The sequence below is a fragment of the Mus musculus genome, chromosome 2 (assembly GCF_000001635.26).
Source record: "Mus musculus strain C57BL/6J chromosome 2, GRCm38.p6 C57BL/6J".
Lineage (NCBI taxonomy): Eukaryota > Metazoa > Chordata > Mammalia > Rodentia > Muridae > Mus > Mus musculus.
The window spans coordinates 75,080,334-75,090,388 of NC_000068.7; the positions used below are offsets into that span (position 1 = coordinate 75,080,334).

The 10,055-nt window shown below is 41.5% G+C and overlaps 1 long non-coding RNA gene across 1 annotated transcript in view; it reads left to right on the forward strand.

Moving 5' to 3' along the window:
* The window catches only part of Gm46748, a 25,321-nt gene extending 18,724 nt beyond the window's left edge, over positions 1-6,597 (forward strand). Inside the window, exons 2-3 of the long non-coding RNA XR_001783335.1 lie at positions 2,766-2,886; positions 6,581-6,597. This is a non-coding gene — a long non-coding RNA (predicted gene, 46748). The remainder of the gene's footprint in view (positions 1-2,765; positions 2,887-6,580) is intronic.
* Positions 6,598-10,055: the final 3,458 nt, after the last annotated feature.

The window sequence follows — 10,055 nt, forward strand, 5'->3', positions numbered from 1 at the left end:
GTGAGTGAATTATTCACATTTCTGAGAGGGAGCATAGTAGCTTTTCATTTCCCCAGTCAGTTAAAACATCTTAGATTTAATGTTCTGCATTAAAAATAAGAAATTAGCGAATACAAATACTTTATCTATTTTGGAGTGTGATTGAGAACTTTGCATAGCGAACAAAGTGTTTGTGAGAAATTAACTGGTTTGGGTAAAATTTGTAAAACCTGCCAATCTCTGTTCCTGGAGTCATGTCATTCTGAAGCACGGGAAAATCCTGGAGTCTGGAGCCTCCTGGTTTGGTCTAATCGGAGGCTCCAGTCATCAGTTAACTTCACTGTGTTTGACTCATTTTTCCTAAAATGAGAGATAACCCATCTGACAGCCAGATAAAAAAGAATAAAGTTTTCAAAGCACTTACAATATCTACAGGATGATTTGAAGAGACAAAGATAATAATCCCCTTGGATCATTCTTTGGTGACATGGAGGATTGGCCTGGTGATATAATTTATAGGCCCCTTTCTTTGTTCATAGTGCATGTTCACAGGATCTGATTGTGGTTCCCTGGAACTGGACTAATTTTTGGTATTGTCAAGCCATGACCTAAATTTTGAACAGAAAATCAAGAAAGGCCAGAATGTCCTGACCAACAACATAGGACAGACATGCTTAAAAGGAAGGAAAGACGTGGAAGATCCATTTAAAACAAAACCACACCTTCCAATTCAGTTTAAGAATCCTTGCAGATGGGTTTTGGAAGAGAAAGAGGCGGATTTCCAAGATGTCACCAGGGCAATGTATAGACTCTAATTATACAAGAAGAAATCTTACAGAGAAAGCCAGGCACATGAGTAAGGATTTAAAAGTATGCAACTCATTGAGTAAGAACTGCAAAATGGCTGTAAGTTTTAAATTAGATCCTGACAGGGGAGTTTGACTTTGCCGGAAGCAAACTTCTTACGGTAGATTCTTCTGCCTCCAAACAGCACAGAACACCACACGTGTCTTAGAAGTCTCTTTTAAAGGACTACATCTCACACTTGTCTGCAGAATCAATAAAACATTCTCTGGGGTTATAATTCATGTTGGGCAGAACTTATTTCTTTTATTGCTGTTTATTCAAAAATGTGTCCTAACATTAACTTTTCATGGATGTTTTTGGGTGCACTTAAGTTTAATTGGAATGGAAGCGGATTTCCATTTTGAGTTTGGTTTTTGTTTGTTTTTTAAACGCATTGGTCTTTAAACTGAAAGGTTTGATGGAATATTAAATTTGATGAATCATAGCAAGTATCTGTGTTTGTTAGCTTTTAGAGCACATTAAAGCGTTCATTAATAAAGTCACAGTACATTGCCTTGAGCAGGCCCTCAAAGGTTAACGACTTGATGCAGGCTGCTATTCTCCAGCTTTACGGTTTGAGGGTGGCTTGTGGCAAACTTGGCCCTTTTGAAAAATGGAATGCAAAAGAAATGTTTTATTTCCTATCTCAAAGTCCAGAAATTTCTTGGTCCCTTCTTGCTTCTACTTTGTCTTTGCCAGATAGGGAAATACTGCGGTACATGTGTGCCAGCGTCAGCTTGTGAGCCACAGGAGGACCCTGGAGAGCCAGTGGGGTCACTAAGCCAGTCAACTTCAGCTAATAGGAGTCCCCCATCTGGGGAACAAAAGTGGTAACTTAAGAAGTAACGTTAATCTTTGATTTCTCTTTCCTTAGAGGGTCTGTTTTGGAAGACAAAATGAAGAAATATTTTCAACGTTTAAGTGGGGGATTATATTCAAACATTATTTGTCTAGAGACTACTTGGTAGGTGTTGGTAGACTAGTTAGATAGTCCTTGGGTTTGTGACTCAAGGTGGTGTAAACTGAGAGCATGTATTATATTCAATTGTTTACCTCAGATAAACTATTTTCCTTCTTAATTTATTGTGTGTGGTATGTGCATGTGTACACATGTGCTCAAAGGGGTGAGAACACCCATGCAGGCAAAGATGGAAGCCAGAGATCGATGGTGGGATGTCTTCTTCAATCTCTGTTACTCTCTTGAGACAGGGTCTCTCACTCAAACTTATCTCTTCAGCTAACATGTCTGGCCAGAGAGCTGCTGTTGGGATCAGCCTACCTATTCCCCAGCACTGGGAGTATAGGTGTGCACCTCATGGCTAGCTTTTTGCAAGGATGCTGGCGATCTGAGCTCAGGACTTCATGCTTGCTCTGCAAGGCCTTTCCTGAGAGAGCCATCTCCCTGGTCCTACCATGGAGAGTTTCTATGCCAAAGTCTTATCACATTTGTCTAAAACAACACAAAAGTACCCCAGACTAGGGCTGTGAAGACGCGTACAACAATTGCTAGATTGATCAGTTCCTCAGTAGCAACTACAGGCTCTGTGGATGCCTCACAACAATTCATGAAGTTCATATGCCCTTCAGAAGAAACTCTTTCTTGATCAAATCAAGTGTGAAAATAAATTTTTCCTCAAAGGCTCGGTGCCTTGACTCTCTTGGAAATTGTTAGTAAAATAAATGACCGATATTGGTTTCACGTGAGAGAAAGCAAGGCATTTCCACGAGGTTACTGAGCTGAGCTGCTGTAGTTTAACCGTTTCCTGAGCTATTGGAAGCTGCCCCGCTGGGTGGGGGACAGTTCCCACATTACTCGATGTAGAGAAAAAAAAAGTTCATGTAAAAGAGGCCACCAAGGGGTTATATGACTACAATTGTCTCCAGGCTGAAATGGCTTATCTGTTCATAATTGTCAGTATCTTGTTATATTGTTCTTTCAGAATCAATACAAGCCAACCTCCCTGTACAACCTCACTACCAAATTCTCTAGGAAGGATGTGTGGTACTGGAAGTTGGAGTGACAAAACACGGAGGGATTAGAACTAATGATGGCAGGTGAAGGTAAACCTGCTTTATTTACTAACCTGTTTCTTGGGGAAAGTTCTGTCATTGTAAAATACGTGGGAAAAAGGTTGCTTTTATTTTGCTGAAGGACCGTTTTCCAGAAGAGTCTGTCTTTCTGCCTTTTCAGCACTTCTGGAAGGTTCCAGCTACCCTCTGTGGTCATGTGAGGTTTAACTAATCCTACTTGCTAGTAATTTTAATAGTTAGCAAAAGGATAATGTATTAAAACTAGCTGAACCCTACCTGACCTCTAAGTTTTCCAAACGAAGCACGGCTATCTGAAGACTCAAGGCTGATGTCCTCAAATGAGAAAACATTCAACGTTGGTCTTTCTGGGTCTGGGTTTCCTTATTTGGGATGACTGTGTGTGGGGTTGGGGTTGAAGGAGGGGAAGTGCAATGATGTACTGGCTTAAATGGCAATGGTGTAATAGCAAGGGTTAAATTGGGGTGGGGGATGGGGGACAAGGTAGAGGAAAGAATCTGGGGAGAGATAAATAGCACTAAAGAGCTCTTGAGAAAGTCATCTGGGAATCTACCTACTGATATATATAGATATATAGATACGTAGATTATATAGAGATATAGAGATAGATATAGAGATATAGATAGATAGATGGATAGATATAGATATATAGAGATAGATATATAGATATACACATATATGAATATATGTGAATATACATGAATATATATATATTCATATACATACAAAAAGTTAGAATGGAGTTACTCTATAACAGGATAACAATGCCCTACTCTACATCTCAGCCCAACACAGAAAAAGCCCAGTACCAGGAATGAATTACGTCTTTTGGAGTTGTTGGCCAATGAGATCCCATAGACCTTCCAGCATTACAAGCTATCGCCAGCGCTATTGCTTACCTTTTAAAAGTTTACAGTAAGTCTGTATTGCTGTGTGCTAAGACCACACATGCATGATTTATAGAACATGGAGATATCAAACTGGTACTGACCTGCAAGCTTCATATCTCCTGGCTAGATTTCCTGGTGCTGGAAGGTGCTATGCATGCTGCCTACCTAAGGGGAAAAGTAATTATCACTGACCCAGCTGTGACTCCAAAGAGCCATAATAAAAACTGGCCTGACAAGACATGCCCACTGATGCAAGAGTAGTACAAAGTAGAAGTAACCAACCACGTTCTGATTGGATTTAAGTCCAACTCTATAAGATGAAACCCATACCTTGCATTATTATTGGGCCAAGGCTACATGGCTACACAGATTACAGGCCCAACCACTACTATTGTGTTAAGTGGATATAACATTAAACTCACTCTTGACTTTTCATTATACCCATAGATGAATGCATCTCTTAAGCCTCATCAAAGTTACTTCTACTTGCACTAGGTAGTAATTAACAGAGACTCACTTCCAGTAAGGGGGCAACGAAAAGAGACTGCAGACACTCAGCCTTGAACGGGATACTTATGTGGTACCCCATCCTCCAAAGCTCAGGAACCATTGTGGAAGAGGGCCAGAAAGAGTTTAAGAACAAGACACAGTGAATGTCTATAGGAAAACATTGTCTTCTGGGCATAGCGGGGCAGTGCAGTGAACTCTCAGAGACTGTGTTAGTATGCATAAAAGCCAAAGGTCATGCGAACTCGGTACGGACCAAATCCTAACTTGGAGGGGGGTGGTGGGCATGGAGTCCTAACTGTAGCTGGGAGCTAATAGCAAAAGACAGCTGCTGGGACAGAGAGAGTTTTCAAGAGTGTAAATATATCCTTATAGCGGCTATTCTGAAGCTCCAAATCTTCTGTGCAGAGGGAGGAGGGAGAGATGTACGTGTCTGGGTCCTGCCAGCTGGCTGTGTTAGCATCATAGGTTCTGTCTGTATTAAGGAATCATAATTCTAGGATCACTTAACTGATTGGAAAGAAAGGACGCTGTTGACTTTTTGAAATTTATTTTACCTGACTGCTATGAAAATAATTGTCTCCAAGACTAGACATATCGCTCACAGGTAGGCATCAATATGTCTTGGCTGTATCCACACACTGCAAGAATCAGTTCTGATGTCACATCTTTTTCTCAAAGCTCTTGGTTAAGAATCACCTTTGAAGGCAGAATGGGGACCATGTGAGATTACTCAGCGTGTAATAGTACTAACTGCCAAATCTGAGGATCTGAGTTCAATCCCCAACACCTATATGTGAGAAGGAAAGAAAAGACTCCTAAAAGCTGTCTATGATAGCCATTTATTTGCCCAGCACACACTAAATGTAAAAAATAAAAATAAAAAAATTAAATTAACTATAATGTTTTAGAAAAAATCTCTGCACAAGAATAAAATATGGTGGTGAATAAATATTATCATCCTCATTTTGGGGCATTGATTCACAAATAAAATTTGTGTATAGCTAAAGTGTAAAATATGATATTTTGATATATGGGTTGTCAAACAATCACTGCTATCAGACTAGTTAACATAATAACTATGTGTGTGTGTGTGTGTGCGTGCACATGTGTGTGTGTTGAAAATATTCACTCAGCAGATTTCATCTATCTATCAAATTATACTCAGCATGTATGGCTAAATACCAGGCCTCTCGTCCCCAGCTAAAGGTCTGTACTCTTTGGCCAACAACTCCCCTTCTCTTAGCCCTTCAAAAACTATTATCTTATTGCTCTGAATTTGAGGGCTTTTTATATTCCACATATAACTGAGGTCAAGTGTTGTTAGCTTTTCTATGTATGCCTTGGTTAATTTAACATAATTCCCTTTAGCCTCATTCATGTTGTTGTCAATGACAGCCTAGCCTTCCTTTTTAATGCTAAGTATGGACACTGGTAAATCATGATAGTCTATCTCTATAATTAAAATTAAAAGGTTCTTTCCCTATGTTCTTTCCACATGAACTCTGCCTCCCATAGAGCTATTGAAATAAAGTGAAGTATGGTATAGTAAATGAAAGTGTGGACCCTCCTCCCACAGGGCCTGACTTTAAATCTGTAAGGATTGATCTTGTGTCCTTGCAAAATATCCGTGGGGCGGTGTCCCTGCCACCTTAGTTTTCTCACCTGGTAAACAGGAGTGACTTCAAGAGCGTGACCCATCTCCTCCAGACTGTCATTGGGGTAAAGTGACGAATGCACCCTAGGCAGGAGGACCCCTGAGCAATGGTAACTGTTGTTTTCCTTCCTTCTCCATTCAAGCATGTGACCACTATGTAATCAAATTAGCCATTTGCCGAATACTTCCCAGAAGTGTGATGTGTCAAGAGGCCCAGGGAGCATGGACAAGGGAGTGAAGCACTGAGCTAAGAGGCCGTTAGAGTTATTTTAAGTCTCCCGAAGTAGTTGAGGCTCAGCACTGAAATCAGATAATGCTTCAAAGAATCTGAGTAACACTAGAGACAGGGGCCTGGGGGGGGGAGCTGTGGGGTTCGGAAAAAGTATTCTGGTCAAAGAAGGAAAAAATTGAAAGGGACTCAGGAAAGTGAGTCCTAGTGACATTAAATTTTACCAAGGAAATGTTTGTGCTAGAAAAAAAAATTATATTATTCAATTCAGAAAGAAATGTCAAACTCAACTAGATATACTTTATATTAAACCTTTTATTTAAAGTCTCTCCTTAAAGGAAATGCAGCACAGAATATGTGTTACAATAATGGGAAATTAACATGAAGAAATAAATATTATATCCCCCTTTTTTTTCTTTTTAGGAGAAGACAAGAAGGTTCTTAAAATCTATTTCTCTGCCCATTCACTCTCATCAATTTTTATCGAAGAGCACCAGCAGCCGCTCTCTGCCTCTTGGCCCCTTTAATGAATTCAGCTTGGCTTTAGGCACGGAGGCAGAAAGCAATGCTAGGTGAGAGCCTTTTGCTATCAGTAGACAGAAATATCACACACTGAGCCCCGTCCTGCTAGTGCAAAGCTGAAACCATCCCTCGCGATGCCATCTGTCCTTCAAGGTCAAGTCCCTGCGCAGCTGCATTCCAGGAAGGGGACCGCGATCACCTGAGGGACCCCGGGTGGTGTTTATATTTGAGATGTGACCTAAGATGAGAAGAAAGGAGAGAAAGAGCAACATGATACTTAACAGGTTCTGGTCCATGGTCCACGTGACCGCACATTTGGCTTCCTGCAACTTACAAATCCATTCTGATCTGGCTCGCATCGCAGGCATTCTTCCTAAACAGCTGCAAAGGATAAGGCCCACTGGTCGCCTGGCTGTGTGGAGCGCACCACAGAGGCAGGGGCAGCATGCCGGTTTTTTCTTTATAAAAGATCTAGAGATTTCACTGCCCATAGTTTTTATTAAACGTATGAGTGAGTCCTTAAAGTGACCTTGTTCTATGGAAACTTTAATGTCGATCAGACATTAAAGGCTGTGGGCCCTAAGAAGTACTCCAAACTTGTTCTCTCTCTAGATAACTGCAAACAGAGAACATTTGGGCTTCTCTGGAAAAGGGCAACATTTCCTCCTGTTAAATAGTTTCGAATTTTATTTATTTTATATAAGTGCCACAGGTCTCAGGGAAGGGGCCCCTACACAGAGACATTAAGACCAAGCCTGGTCACAGGGTCTGAGGTCAAACACTGAGGCTGATCCAGGGCTCTGTGCAGGTTTTCCTGGGCTGAGTCCTTTTACTGCTTCTGACCAGGCGTGAGACAGGGTCAGGTCAGTCATACCTCTTGATTCTCATTTCCTCGCATGCAAGATGCAGACTGCAAAAAGTGAGCACTTCAGAGGGTGGTGGGTGATGGAGGAGCGGTGTGCTTAAAACTACTTAGTGTAGAGCACATGCATACTCTCTACTTCATCTACGGAGCCATTGTCACTACTCCCATTCCACAGATAGCATGCCCAGTAACATGCCCATGTCTTACTCATGGTAAAGTTTGTATCCTAACCCAGGTAGATAGTGTTTCACAAACAGCATTTTCCTCCTGGGAATGAAAAGACACTCCACACAGTATCTAGTACCTGGGCAAGATCTCCATCCCAGTCACCTTCCATCTTCCTGGTTTAGCTGGCACAGGATTAAACTGGCATCTGCAGGAGATTCCTCCTTACAGACCCAGACTCAGGCCACTTGTGGTTGGATGAGACCTGCTTCCATTCTGACCAGTGCTATGCATGCTCTGCTCCAACCTTTTAAATTTATTTTTCCTCCTAAAAACCAAAGGTGAAAGGGATGCAGGAACGTCAAGGCTTCCAGGCTTAAGAGCTGTCCGTTCCCCCAGACAATCTCTCTTCTCACTAGCCCTCACAGGTAAGCTCGCTTTTATCAGAAACTTGACTTTTAATTTAGTGTAAGATAGTGAGAACTGAAGTTAAACAAACAACCGCTAGTAAGAATAGCCGTAGTCCACGTCAAAACTCACTCGTGTCAGGTGATTTTTGACAAATGACACGGAGGAAATGAGAGCACGGACAGACAGGAATCACTGTGTATCCTTAGGGCACATTAACGCACAAGAAGAGTGGTGCCCTGGTTTCAATATATGTTGAGTGTGAATTTATTTTCACAAAAGAGTTCAGAACTCTCTAGCATTTGAGCTATTAGACATTCTCTAAAAAGGGATATAAACCCACCTGCGACTCTAGTAATTGCATCAGATTCTCTGAAATGCTTTTTCTTCTTAGTAAACTAGGATTCTTGAATTTTTGTAATAGTGGGTTTTTGTTGTTGCTTTTTGGGGGGGGAGGGGCTAGATTCTCACCTCACAGGCCAGGCAGATCTCAAACTTGTGATCCTCCTGTCTCAGACTACTTACTGAGTGCTAGGATTTCAGATATGTGCCAGCCTAGGAAACTAGAATCTATAAACTTTGATACTTACCTGTTCCTAAAAGCTCTCAAGGGTCCCTTGTCACTTCCTAATCAACTGTATCAGATATATAGCATCCATCTGTTTGGGCTTCCCTTGGCTAAGAACATTTGCCACAGAAATTGCCAACTAGTATTCCTGTGTGACCTCTTTTGCATAAACTCTTTATTTTTGGATTTTGACATCATGCGGATCTATGTTAGAGTGCCTGGGATGGGGCTCCTTTGTGCAGTGAGCCAGAGTTTACACTGTTCCCACTATTGTCACTTCAGTCCAAATGTCTCTGGAGCACAGCCACATTCTATGTGATCTCTGTAAGCTGAACCTGTATCCTCAGAAGGGCAACACCCAGGCCCTCCTTCAGGACCGCCCTGATTTATTACTAACCGAAGCTCCGCCCCTAACTCACTGGTAGTTAGTGGGTCTTTCCGGCAGGGAAAAAAAAATCTCTCATAGAGGAGCAGGGTATCGTTATCATGGTGAGACGCTTTACGTGGCTAAAGATCCCCACCTGGACTGTAGTTTTCTGGATTTAAAGCCTAGTTTTTATCTTGTGATGCTTCCTGGAGGTGGTCAAATAACACTTAGGAGTTGATAAATTTACCATGTTATACACATAGTAATATATGGCTGTTGTTTCCTTTGTCATTGGCAATGTAAGAAAATGCACAATAATACAGTTCAATTTGCACTTGTAGGTGAGACCCCCATATCCTTCATTCCGACACTCAATCTGATTTTTGTTTGCGACCAGCATGAACGCTGACCTCTGCCCTTTGAATGATCTTTCCGTCTCCCAGAAAGTTCATGAGAAGGTCATGGAGCTGCCGACTTCCTCTCTGTGTGCCTGGACGTGTCTTTGCTATTGATCTGGGGAAAGACCATTCAGTTGTTTTGCTCACTTTATTTTTTAATGGAAATCTGATCTGTAATTATAGAATTTCCTATCTGAATTCACACCTGTGTGAGCCCAGAAATCTAACCTCATTTCATGTGTGTCATTTAATTCTGGCCACAACTCCCAATTAAATACATTTCTTAAACCCCTCACAAAGCAAAATATGGCACTTTCTGGTCACAAGTTCAGAGCAGAAGAGAAGGGGAAAAAATGGCCTAATAGCCAGAAATAAAAACATCAGTGAATTTTTCTTATGGATTCCTTCATGTCACATTCATATCATGAGTGCCTCCGAGTTTTCCCTCTTGATCATCTTGGCATGATCGAGGAGCAAAAATAAAAATGATTTCTAGTATATTCTGGTGGTGATTCCTCCCTTTGATGCCGCCTGTCACTGTAAAAGGGGTTATGAATCTCCAGAAACCTGTCCTGCTGTCAGCAGCGTCGGCCCGGGTTTTCAAA